The sequence below is a fragment of the Zerene cesonia genome, chromosome Z, assembly GCF_012273895.1.
Source record: "Zerene cesonia ecotype Mississippi chromosome Z, Zerene_cesonia_1.1, whole genome shotgun sequence".
In the NCBI taxonomy this organism is placed as follows: Eukaryota; Metazoa; Arthropoda; class Insecta; order Lepidoptera; family Pieridae; genus Zerene; species Zerene cesonia.
Genome location: NC_052122.1, coordinates 1695436 through 1709304, shown reverse-complemented (window position 1 = coordinate 1709304; position 13869 = coordinate 1695436).

The window sequence follows — 13869 nt, the reverse complement described above, 5'->3', positions numbered from 1 at the left end:
CGTGGTGATCAAAAAATAACCTCGATAGGTATCTACCATAGAACAGATAAAAGAGGTTAGAATGGTTTTAGCTCGAGTTAATTTGTAATTTAACTCCAGCTAAAACTTAAGCAATTGTTTCGTCTTAAATGTCATTTTTATTTTTGAATTGTTTCGTATGTTGAATAAATATAATTCTAGTAGTAGTCGATATAAATTGAAAATGTAAGAACAATAATTAAATGTTTGTTTTTTACCGAATATCTTTACGGACGAAAATGAACGGTTAAGTATTTCTCAATGATATAACTTTTGGTAAATTGATAGAAATTAAATAAAGGTATTTTAAAACGATTAGTAGAAACCTGAAAATGTTATATTCGAAATAGGTTGGATGAGCCTTTCAAACATAAACGTATTTTAATGCCGGCAAGTTAGGTACGTTGTTCATGATATGAGTTTGCATACGATTACACGCGCCACTGAACAAAGAAAACTATTCAGGCATACGCCATGTTGCATTCTTCTACGGATATTGGATTCATTTCAAGGGCTATTAAACTTTTGATATGATAATATGTGTTTTTATGCAGATATTAATTAATACTCTGAAAAATAATAATGAAGTTTATCTAACCAACTAATACTATGTATTGCGGTTTCGAAAAGTTTAAAAATATATATTATACGTTTTATTATGTATCTAATCTAACGTAAATACAAAATTTTAAAATAGGTATGGATGGGTATATCAGGTATATAGATAGATATAATTAATGCTGCTTAATTTAGAAACTTTTTTAATTTAGTTTATGTTGTATCATCTAATCAGAGTATGAGACTGTAGGAATAAAGTGTCTCGGGAATGGACTGCGACTGGCTCCGTCGGCTCACAACACGCCACATTCACCACCACGTATAATAAGCAAGCTATAAGATAGCGACTGTATATAGTATCCTTCGAAAAAAATTGGCTAATAAATTATCAATTCAAAAATTTGGTAATCAAAGAAATCACCTTTAACCAAGTCCTTACTTTTGAACCGCCGAACCGCCTTTGTACTTTTTGTGTTTACTCTTATATTATAACTTGCTAAACTTTTCCGGCCTCGGTTTGATCCCATAACTGTCAACTTGTCAAACTGTACACCGCTAGGAAAATCCTTACATTTCCATATAACCATATTTTTGCCTCAATAGAGAATATAAATATCAGCGATAATATAAATATGAACATTTTCTGAACCTCCGTCGGATGGAATTTACATATCAGTTGTTGACAATAAAATCCCTTAGCGCGTTAATACAAGACTGGGGTGGAAAATATAATTGAAATACGATCACATTACTCTCTAACAGTTGTGTGACGATTTACATGTAACATACTACTCACTAAATATTATCCTTAGTATTGTGTATTTAGGTATTGGGTACCAAGTACGTATTGAGTATAGAAATAGATAAATTAGTATAAAACTTGTAGCAAGCTTGGTAACTAATACAGGGAAATAGTACAAACACTTAGTAGGTTAATACTTATACCAAATGTATTATTACGTGAAGAATTCTAAACAGGACATAATATGGACATCATTGCAGTTTATAAACTGCAATGTATTGATTAACGCACATCAAAAAAGTTAATAATTGCTATTTCTTTCGATTATAATGTATATTTAATTATAGTTGACAATCTGCCCTCGTATCAGGCACAAGGTTTCGAAGAGCATATACAGTGCAGTGGTAGCACCCGTCGCTGAAATTGAGCTGTCTCGCCGCAAAGCCTGCAAAGCCGACAACCGACGTTCGATTGCGTGATGGATGTCCACAGTAATTTGTATCAACCCCATACATGCACACTAATCATCATAATTTAGGAAAAGTGTCATTTACAGATAGTATTTTGGAATTTGAAAACGATATTGTTTTGAGTACCCATTTCATATTTTCACTTGTACGGTTGATAACGTGGAAATAATTTCAACCGGAAAGAATTACCGGTAACAAAAGGTTTTGTTTCAGATTTCGTCGTTGGTTTTTGGCTATGCAAATTAAATAAAAACTTTACTTTTCTTGCTAGAAAAGTTAAATTGTTTTATACTTTGCCAAGAACATACATTTTCCATAATAATGGTACAGGAGTTATAAACCAAAGTCTTAAAATATACACTATGTTATATATTGTAATGTTTAACTTTGTTAATAAAGATTTTTGTTTTAAAAGTAATTCATCCTGTTTAATATAAGCCTAAATATTTAAATGTAGTATGAATCCTTAGTTACATATCGTAATACTAACGTAAGGGCTGTTTTGTACGTACTTCTAGATGTTTTACTTACATTAACCCCCTCCCGAACTTAAAATCTGACTGCACTTGTCGCTCATATCGGATATTTATAACATTACGAGATGATTAATTCCTTTGTCACGATTGAAATTTTAAGAAAACCTTGTATAGATTATTTATAAATTATGAAATTTACACTATTTGATAAAATTAGGTACTTACTAATTTTAAGTGCAAATTATTCAGAGTACCTTATCAAAGTAGCGGTGAAAAATCGAATCAGTAATAACCCAGTTGCCTGGCATTAAAGATCTAAGCGTACAAAGGGAATGATACGAGGGAAGAAACGTGGGCTATTCTCATAGGCCCTCTACGAAGGATGTGTATAATAAGTTTAACACGCGTATAGATATCTGTGTCCGGCTTTTTTATTTTTACCAACAAATAATCCGAATAGAATAGGGTGCTGTTCGACTAGCTGATGCTTAACCATTTTTGTTCGAAACAGAAACAGTTTAAATTAAAATATAAGGTATACATAATTCCCTTTATATTATTATTGCTAGTAACCATCCCAATTATACATACAACATCTATATTTAATTCGACAATATGGGATGTGATGCCTGAGATATTCTGTTGCTCTTATTGTCAAAGACACACATTCAAGAAACATATAGATAACCAGTTGCATGCCCGGGCTCCGCCCGGATAGTTATTTGCTTTAGTTATAATAATGAAAACTGTCCTATGGTTTTAGTTGAATCAATCTGCACATGGTGTGCAAATTTGATTAATATCGTTTGAGTAGTTTAGAAGTACATCGCGGACAAACAACGTGACACGTAATTTGTATATATCCTACTAACATTATATATGCGAAAGTTTGTAAGTGTAATGTGTGTGCGATTGTTGCTCTTTCACGCAAAAACTACTGAGCCCATTGCAATGAAATTTGGTACGTAGAAAGCTGAACAAATGGAATAACATGTAGGCAACTTTTTATTCCGATATTCTTACGGGATACGGACTTACACGGGTGAAACCGTGGGGCGCAGCAAGTATTATAAATGCTAAAGTTTATAAGTGTAATGTGTGTGTTTGTTGCTCTTTCACGCAAAAACTACTGAACTGATTACAATGAAATTTGGTAGGTTGACAGTTGGACAACTGGAATAACATGTAGGCAACTTTTTATCCCGTTATTTCTACGGAATATGGACTTACGCGGGTGAAACCGCGGGGCGCTGCTAGTTAATAGATAGAGGAAGATGAAAATGAAATAATTAGTCTCATTTTACACGTACGGAACTCACTATCCAAAATTATTTTTCTCCATGTGTGCATTATCTCATCACTTAACTCTTGTCAATGTTAACTTTCTGAAACCTATTATTTTCGGCTAATCCGCGAACAGATAGACGGTCATGGGGATACCTTGTTGAATACAGAACCCTAAAGATAATAAGTAGGTACATACAGGTAGTATAGTAGTAGATATACTTTTAAAAGTAAATCCATAAATATGCTTAAATGAAAATATATGTAGCAACCGTTATCAAATAGTTAAGAAACGGATGACTACATTATAGAAACCGTTTTCATTTTCATTATGCGCATTTTTTTCAAAAATAAGATCATTGTGCGCAAATATATACAATTAAACGCACGCCAAAGCCCCAAGTTGGCAATATAGTCAATGCACTCTGTAAAGAGAGATTGTCCAGTATTAGAAACAAGTTACCTTAGTAAAATTTTAAATCGGCCAGGCAATGTCGCGTTAACCCTAAATCAATAATAGTTAATAATGAAAATAATGATGAAAGCGCAGATCCTTATTAACATGAGATATCTATTTGCAACCTCTCACAGCAAAATTTAATTATTATTTAGATTTTTTAATTATTTGTAATAGGTAGCTACTTCTCAGTTAATTTTACAAAAAATAGTTTCGTTTACAAATATGCACATGCCAATTGTAAGGTACACCAATAACTGTTAGATATATTTTGTGAGCAAACGTAGGTATATATGTTTCGAACATACCCGATAGTAGTAACAAAGTGCAAGTAGTGCCTTATATGTATCATTTTTACAAAATTATTACATATGATCACTTTAAATCATATGGGATACATAATTTTATAAGATACCTTCAAACCTCAAAACATCCGTGTTGCAGCCCCTAAATAATGTCCCGAGGTGTTACCAACTTGGCGTAGGTAGCTCGGGCTTGTTCCTCCTCCTTGTTGACCACACTAAACGTCTTATTTGAACGACTGTATGGATTTGATGGTTATGATTATGGCGAATATCTGTAACATAACACTAAAATTGTTATTTAATTACTAAACATAAAAAATATTGTATTTACTATTTTCATTAGTAATACTAGATATGATAGTCATACAATGCTGCTGCATACTTGATTATTTCTAATAGAATACAATAATAAATAATTTATTTTGCAATAAGTACGAACTCGTTGCTTAAATGTTAACATAATTCTTCTAATATAACAGTTATTGAGATTCTTAAAAGAATAGTGCAGTAGTTACATACAAAAAGACATTTGACGAAACTCACGCGAAAATAATGTTATCGAGAATTTTCGTCGTATATGTTTTTTATCGTATTAAAATGGCGCATGGGTGGGAAATTTCCGCTGGGCGGAGCTAAGGGAAAAATCGCCGCCTTTCCGACGCCACGCCCACAGCTTTCAACTTTTTATTTCTACGATGTTCTTAAAATGCATAGCTAATCTAATCATAGGTTAGTTTATAGTGAGATATATACATTTAAGTATGCTTAGGTACGTCATAAGACATCTAGAATCTTTAGTCTTTTCAATGTTTGATTATAAGATTCATATTGAGGAGATTGAAATTTATTTTAATAAATATTTACGAAAAAAATATTTATTCGAACGATAAACTGACTTGAAGAGTAATTGAAAACCTCTTCCTTTTTTGAAATCGGAAAAAAAGAAAGTCCCTTATGACATATATATTAATAACGGGAATATAAATGCACTTATATGCCATAGCGTTAAATTTGTGTTTTTTTAGATGATTTCATGAGGTAATTTTATTTCAAATACTTTTACCTATTTTATATGATATTTTAAATTTTATTATTGCTTGTTAGATCGATTTATCGCCCTCAAACACATTATACTGGGAAAATTTTATGAGAATCCTTTCCGAGACTCAGATTATATAGTAGAATATATAAGTAAACTAGCTTTTCGCCCGCGTAGAATTCACTTATATCGCGCAACATGGTAAGGAGTATTTTCTTCGTATTAAAAAGTATGGATTGTTCTTTCCCACGTTTAGCTCCATCTTCATTCCAAGTTTCATCAAAATCGGTTTGACAATAACGAACTTTCATACAAACTTTCATCCCCTCCTTCAACCCTTCTACCCTTTTTTCGCGATAAAAAGTATCCTTGTCAAAATCGGTTCAGTGGTTTAGGCGTGAAAGCGTAACAGACAGACAGACAGACAGGCAGAGTTACTTTCGCATTTATAATATTAGTAGGGATTAGTAATTCTACATTCGATAATTTTTTTTCAAAGCAAATCCATTGAAGATAGTTAATTTAAATATTTTAAACCAAATAAGAATATTGAACAAGGCCGTTTCTCAAAAGAATTTTAAATTGATTTAACATGACTCTAATTTTATTTCTATTTTTACCAATATTTAAATTAAATATGTAGTTATCATTAAATAAAATAGTCTGTCTTTTAAATCTAAAAAAATATTTTGTTAATTGATTATTCGTGAACACATTAATAAATCACATAAATTGCATAGATAATTTTATGCAACGACGTCATAGCCTAAAGTTATCGGATCTAGGACGAATACCTGTAGACATCATTAGCTTAGGCAGAAGCGTCTTACAAGTCAGTACGCGTTTGATTAGTTTCGATCATCTCCTATCATTATTCAAAAGCAAATTTCTCGCTTGTGCTTGTACTTGTGCTTGTTCTTAAATAAGATGTTAAAGTTGTTTGTTCCATGTATGAAAAATTCAATTTTTTTTTCTATTTTAATGGACATTCTAGAAAAAGTGGCGAGATAAACATAAAGTATAGCATCAGCTATACTTTATGTTTATCTAAAATATTACTGTTGTATGATGTATCAACATAACATAACAGTAATATTTTAAGAAATAATGAATAGTTTGAAAAATGTATCAGTAAATTAAATATAATAAATATAAATTTAGTACAATAAATATTAAACTAAGAACAAATCCATGGATGGCAATTTATTATTGTTGTCGTTTTTACCTTGGCCATGTTTATTAAATGAAACACGTTTTTTTACAGTCTCTAATGTAGTTTCTTTAAAAATTGACTTAAAAAAGGGATTTTACCTGAAAGCTTACAGGTTCTTCATTTTTATTACTTGTAATTTTTTTTTGTATTGACAATTTATAAAGCGATTTAAATAAACATTATCTAATGACATATTTTACAGAGAAACTATTACACTCGACTTGCTTTCGCGCTATAACTTAGCGAAAGTTTTTCTTTCCTTGTTTTCTTTTCTTTTTCATGTACACAGATGATTCACCTTACCTCTACCCTCCATACTTTTTGTGAAGAAAATATGACATAAGGTTATATAGGAAATGACGCCGTGGCATATAAATTTGTTAGTAGTATAATTAGGTATAATTATTCAGTAATAAAATAAACACAACATTTAATTAAAAATTTAAATTATTAAGTACAATATCTAAATTCAAATTAATAAGCACAATATGTAAATAAATAAAATGTTAACCTTTTCCAAAATTAATTATTAAATCTATTCTGAATGTTTACATTAATATTTTATATCGAGTAAACTACAAAGATAAAATTAGTAAATAAATTTTATTTTTAACTTTTTTTGTCAATAGTCAAAATAGTTCTGCGTCGAACGAATAATTTTATAAAAGAAAAAACGATGTCAAACATCTCGTACGGTTACGCATTACACGTGCAGTATTTGAACGTTGATATACCTACCTCTTTTAATAAAAAATATTTTTATATCTTTTGTGCTGATATATAACTGTTTGTTTGTTGTACTTGAAATTAAATTACTTTTAAAATTAATAGCGTCATGTATCACCAATTCCTTAAACATTATGAATACGAATTTAATAAATACTGGGAGGCTATTACAAAACAAGAAGTGACAAAAGGAAACGGTAAGAAATTATAAATAATATCCAAACATTACCTCAGATTATTTATAGAAATATAAAAACTGAAATGAAAGTAAAAAATAAGTAGTATTTTTTATTTGTGCTTAGATAATTCTTAAACTAAATTTATTTCTACCGCCATTATGTAAAAATTTTAATAATTGCCACGCCAAACTTCATTTACGTTAGAACGCCATTACTTGTACAAAAAATAGTGTTCATAAATATTTAAACATTATTTCGCAAAATATAATTGTTTTCAATTTTCCTATGTAAGTAACCTCCCTACCTACTAAAATATACAAGCTATCGTTCTTAACTCTCATTACTTTCATTTTATAAAATTTCGAATTCAAGTGCTATCAGGCACAAAGTCGTTGCTTACTATGAGTTGTCTTTGCTAACACTCAAATTTAAATTTCATTTAGAAAATGTTGTCACGTTGTTAGTCGTCTTTAAAAGAGAAGGAGGTTATCTATTGATAACCTCCTTCTCTTTTAAAGGTTCTCTTTTAAAGGAGGTATTCCTCTCGACTGTATTATTTTGTGTTTGTTACCTTATTACTTTTTACTGGGTGAACCGATTTCATTATGCTTGAAACGACCATCCCATTTCTTATAATTTATGAAGGTAATTACCAGGTGGGTATTTATATATCTGCTGTTTTTTTATTTATCTCGCTCATTACTATCATGTAAGCCTAATTGTATATTGTATAGCCTACTTATTCGATGTTTGTTACTTCTTCACGTAAAAATTGCTGATCGGATTTTGATGATACTTAACAGAGCTGAAGCAGCTTAGCTATATATAGCAAAAAAAATAGAAGCTATAGAAATAGTTTCTTTCACTGTTTTAATATCAATACAATTTTAAATGTTTGAACCACAGACGTTCGCAATAAATTTTTAACACCACGAATTCGGAAATTTGTCTGGGACACTACCAAAAAATTAATGCACGACAGTGAGAGCATTGCAGGCAGCGCCTGTAGAATTGCTGAAAAATACTACTCGGAACAAATTAAAAAATATTGCAAATGTACAGGTACGTATCAATAGCGCGTAGTACTTATTCGTATATATTGTGTATATTATATAAAACTTTATAAGACAATAGGTATACATATTTATGATAAGAGTTGTTCCATTGAAATACAGTCAGTCAAATTCACGTGAATTTTAATTAGAAGCAATTTCTTACAGATGTCCTTCACAAAAAACAATTCAAACAGAAGCTTGTGTATAATTTCCCACTCACTGTGATGTGTACAATATTCATTGCTGCTAAACTAATAAGCAGGGACGCACGAGATTTAACCACCAACTCTTTAGTTACCCATCTTCACGCATATGACTATTACGCCACCCCAAAAATGTTAACTACACACGAGTTTGAAATCATGAAAGCTTTGGGTAATTTTATTTTCCTTTACATATTATACAGCATGATTTTTATGTAGTGTTTTATTGTGCTATGCAGATAAAATTTTTACAAGGCATTATAATTTTGTAGTACAAACATTGATTTCAAATTTTCAAATAATCATATTTATAGAAAAAATCTTGTTATAGATCTGTTCATTTGCATTAACTCTATATGTAAGAAATAATCACTAACAATTACAAATATTCCCTAGTAGTGAATGTGAACCAACGTCTCCTTCATCACATAGGATGGATAACTGTTTAAAATGTAAATTTGTATGACGTGCAGCAAAGATAGACAGAAGAAAATATACGTTTTTTATATTTTAGATTTTAAACTTCCCCTGTGGAATGGATTGGATACAGCATTGGTCATAGCATTGGCTGCTTCTATGAGAGTCTTATTGATGGAAGTCAGCCATGCAATGGATATAGCTGAATACAAACTCCCAGTAATAAACGAACAGATTTGCAAAGTCGCTGGCTCGACAACTGGTAAATGATCATCATGAAACACAACACATTTACACCATTTATTAAAACACGATATAAACTTTAATAGTAAAAATTTTGCTGTGCATTTTATTATTAATTAATATGTTTCGATGAATTGTAGGTTGGGTACATTTTCTATGATATCGTTTTTTGAAAGCAAGGGCTTTGTCAACAATTAGTAACAGGATTAGTTTTAACGACTTAAAAATAATTTTAACAATTACAAAGCTTCATTATTCATAGTTCATAGTTCATTTCAGTCAGTCACAGAGTATCGAAACCTTCTAAAATATTTGCCATGAATGTCATTGAATACCTATACTGGCTAAATACAGTTAATATCTGGTACTTTATACGCTTCCTAAATAATATCTTATATGTATTAAGCACATGATAAATTTCTACGATTTTCATTGATTTCAGCCATTTGCACTACACGATTAGCCGCCAGCGTAGTCGTAGCTGTTGCTCAGAAACATTCCTTGAACGTTGATCGGATTTTAAAATTAGTTGCTAATTATTCGAGCCTTTCTATTGATTATTTAAAAATAACAAAAGAAATCATTGTACAGTACATCTAGTTTGAAACAAATACATTATATTTATTTTTGTTATTGTAATCATAGATGTTAGTGGCAAGTTCCTTATTTATAAGCATTAAAGTTGTAAATATTTTAATAAGATATGTATTTGAAGGAAGTTGCAAATAGGAAAGTACTTTTTATTATTATTGTGTTGTATAATTAAATTAAAACATTTTATAGATCGTCAAAATATTTTTATATTGCTTGATTTTAAAATTACTGTGTAATAGTAATTTTAAATGATATCTGCCTGTTATAGTTTCAAATTATTTTAATTAATATATGTTTATATTAATTAAAATAATTTGAAAAAAAACTATTCCGAAAATGATATAAAATGATGTTATAATAATTGCATAATAAAACGGTGGAGGTAAGAAAAATAAATTATGCAGTTACAATGTTTTACCCTTTTTTATTTATAATTACCATATCCATGTTTCATTTTATTGAGTAAAAAAGTAATTCTTCTTCTATTTTTAAAAGGAAATCGATTCAAGGTGAATTGCTTAAAAATCGTGGCTTCTTTTGAGGCAATAAAATTTGTAACTTTCGAAAATAATATCACAAATAACAACTTATTCATTATTACTTCATTCTCGCTTGAACTTTGGTTATTTTTATAAAAAGACCAAAAATTATCATTATATATCAATATCGACTATATTCATATGTCATGTATGGGTTTTCTATTTTTAAACCGACTTTCAAAAAAAAAAAAAACGACTAAACGACTTCAAATAGACAAATGCCGCTTATAGCGATTGTAGTAATTAATAATAATTAATTAATTTTCGCATTTAAGTGTTTTGAGTTGGCGCAAATAATAATTCAAATACCGGATTCACACATTCGTGCGAATATTGATGCGAATAGCAAAAACAATTTTGGAAACGTCCTGAAACATATGAATATAATAAACCATATATATATATAGCCCATATTATTCAGTGAAATTGCAGCTTTGTAATGATGAATGAAATTTTGAAACGGGCCAGTGGTTTTTACGTGAAAATGTTATAATCATGCAAAAATACGATGGTTTCCTCTTTATAAGTGTTCTTAGATATTATCTAATAAATATGGCCTATACATTTACGAAGATATTGCCAGAAACCTTGAATAGTTTTTTATACATATAAGTACATAAACATATTATATATTGTACAACAATCTAGTTACAAGAGGGCCGGTCTGAATATTAAAGTGATCTATGATGGCGCAGGCTTTGACTAGCGAAGCGGGAAATATGGATGCATCGGTGGAACTCAAATCTACCCTCATATTGGTTTTAATATTCGCCAACTAATTAGGTAATAAAGTTTTATAAATGTGCTTTATTTTTTTTTATTCAGCTAAGACTTTAAATCGAATAGAAGGTATAGTCTACCTACCTACTGTTATATTATAAATGTAAGATAAAATTATAATAACCCGCATTTTAAATTATGCTTGATAAGTGGATGTTTTATTTTTGAATGTTAAATTTCAGCTTTAAAATAATCTACTCTTATTGATTTGGAGAAATCTACTTAAAATAATATGCGTACCACCTATAAAAAACACCTTTTGTACAAAATTAATTAAATTTTGTACAAACAGATCAATCTACAACAAAACACAATTTCCAGAACGTTAACAAGTTATAAAAATTATGAGTTTATGTCACCCAGACGAGGGTTACCGTGGAATGTCTTTAACAATAGGCCTTGCTTTGGGGAGACCAATAAAAACTTGACAAATGGCGTTTCATAATCGCATCGCATACCGCAGCTTGTCACCGACGTACCTTTTTATCATCCGCCCCTGAAAATGTCCAGAAATTACCGCGCTGATATCTCATCAAATGCCTTCCACTTGCACCGAAACAATAGTCAGGCCAATTATCGACGGCTTACGTCACTCTCTCAATCAACTAAGATTCAAGGTTATTGGAATATAAAGGAGAATGTCCATAACATAGAGTATGTAACGAGATGTTATCAATAAATGTTTTTATTATTATTATTATTATATTATTAGATGCAATAGGTTGGTCCTTATTGTATTTATTTGCAACGTACAATGTTTTTATATGTCCTACAATTATTCGATTAAGATTTTAATTGCACCAATAATAAATTTGACCTTTCTAAGCAAGTATCTCTGATGAAAAATTACTATTCACTTAACTATTGTATGCTACAGTATTATGTATACAACTATTAGCCCAGTATTATATTATAACCTTATGGTATAATTATATATTTAACTTTCAGCATTTCATGATAAAATTTTGATGCTTTTAACGCTTCAACATAACAATCAGTATGATCTTCGACCTGCTTGTTAAGAATATTGCAGGTATACACAGACCAAACAATATTTGGTCTGCGGGTTCCTACTATGGGAACTATACGTAGGTACACGTGCAGTGTCGGTACAATGCATCCGTTGCGGTTATATAGCTAAATAGAACTCGATCGCAGGCTGTAATTGTAAATCGGTAATCTAATATCGGTCTCTTCCGCCTAATACTCGTAGATGATTAGTTAGTTGAAGCACATAGCTATGGATTAACATGGCTGTTTGCCCTTTGAACACAATTAACTTAAGATGATTTGCCACATTACTTATTAGATTACGCACTATTAACCACTTAGTGTTCATGTTCGTTATACAAGTAGAAGCATAAACTCCACTTCGATTACTGTAAGTTTAGGTAGTTTTGTTAATGTTAAACTTATAACGCTTTTATAATTTTATGGAAGGCTAAAAGTCAGGTTGAAAATGGTAACTAAATTAATAAATTTATTGACGGCATGTTTTTGTTTATGTATGTTAAATTGATGAATTTTATATTACAAGCTCGATGCTCACCCGGGCAGACCATTGTTATTTAAATTTTCACACTTTTAGGAAATAGTTTAGTTAGTGTCCTAATCCAAGCGGGACAAATCCAACAACACAAAAATAATAATTAATATCTGTTTAAGCGTTTTTGAGTTTTTTGTACGGTAACTAACACAAACTTAAGATCTTGTCATTAAAAGCAATTTCCTTCTACAAAAACGTCTCCAAAGAAGAAGAACAAATCTGAAAAAAGCTACTGAGAAACATTTTGTAACTTATTACTTTAAATTATTTAAAGTAAGCATCTGAAACCATAAAGAATTTAGTGGGCTTATTACTATCGACTTCCCTGTAAGGAATTCGCCGTAATAAGGGTAAGTTAGTCGAAATATTGCCGGGATCATGGGGCGCTGCTCCGACCCCGCTCTTGTAATATTAAAAATAATTTCTCATTTTTATTAGCGGTCTCATACTTAGCGGGTTTAATGGATGATCATGTGATGCTCATAATATTAATCAACATTTTAACAATTGTTTGTGTTGAGTTTAATCCGTGATATTTGAAAAGTATTGCTGTATACATAATTCCTTGCTATATCATTATAAATTAGTATTAGTGATCGGCCAGTAGGCATTGGTATCTATTTTTTGATAAATGTCTGTGTCAAATACATGCTCCTGTTTTGATATTGATTACATTGATATTGATTTGCACTCCTTCTCCTTATAAACTTTTAGTGTGCCTGCTCTGCTATAATGATTCATAATGAATCATTGATCATGCTAGAAGCTGCCCTTTTCCTAGTTGTTTAGGAATCATAAAGAACAGTGAATATAAGATTCTTAATTACTTTGTTCTTTGAATCAGAAAACGATCCAATATGTTAATAATCGAAAACAAAAACAAGTGAATACAAATGAATTATATTATATTACGTACAATTTAAGAAAACAAAAAAGATTTGGTAACACCACGAAACGGTTCCGACGGCGCAGCATTCTTTCTATGGATTTTTATTGATTTTAGTATTTTTTAATGGAAACTGTCT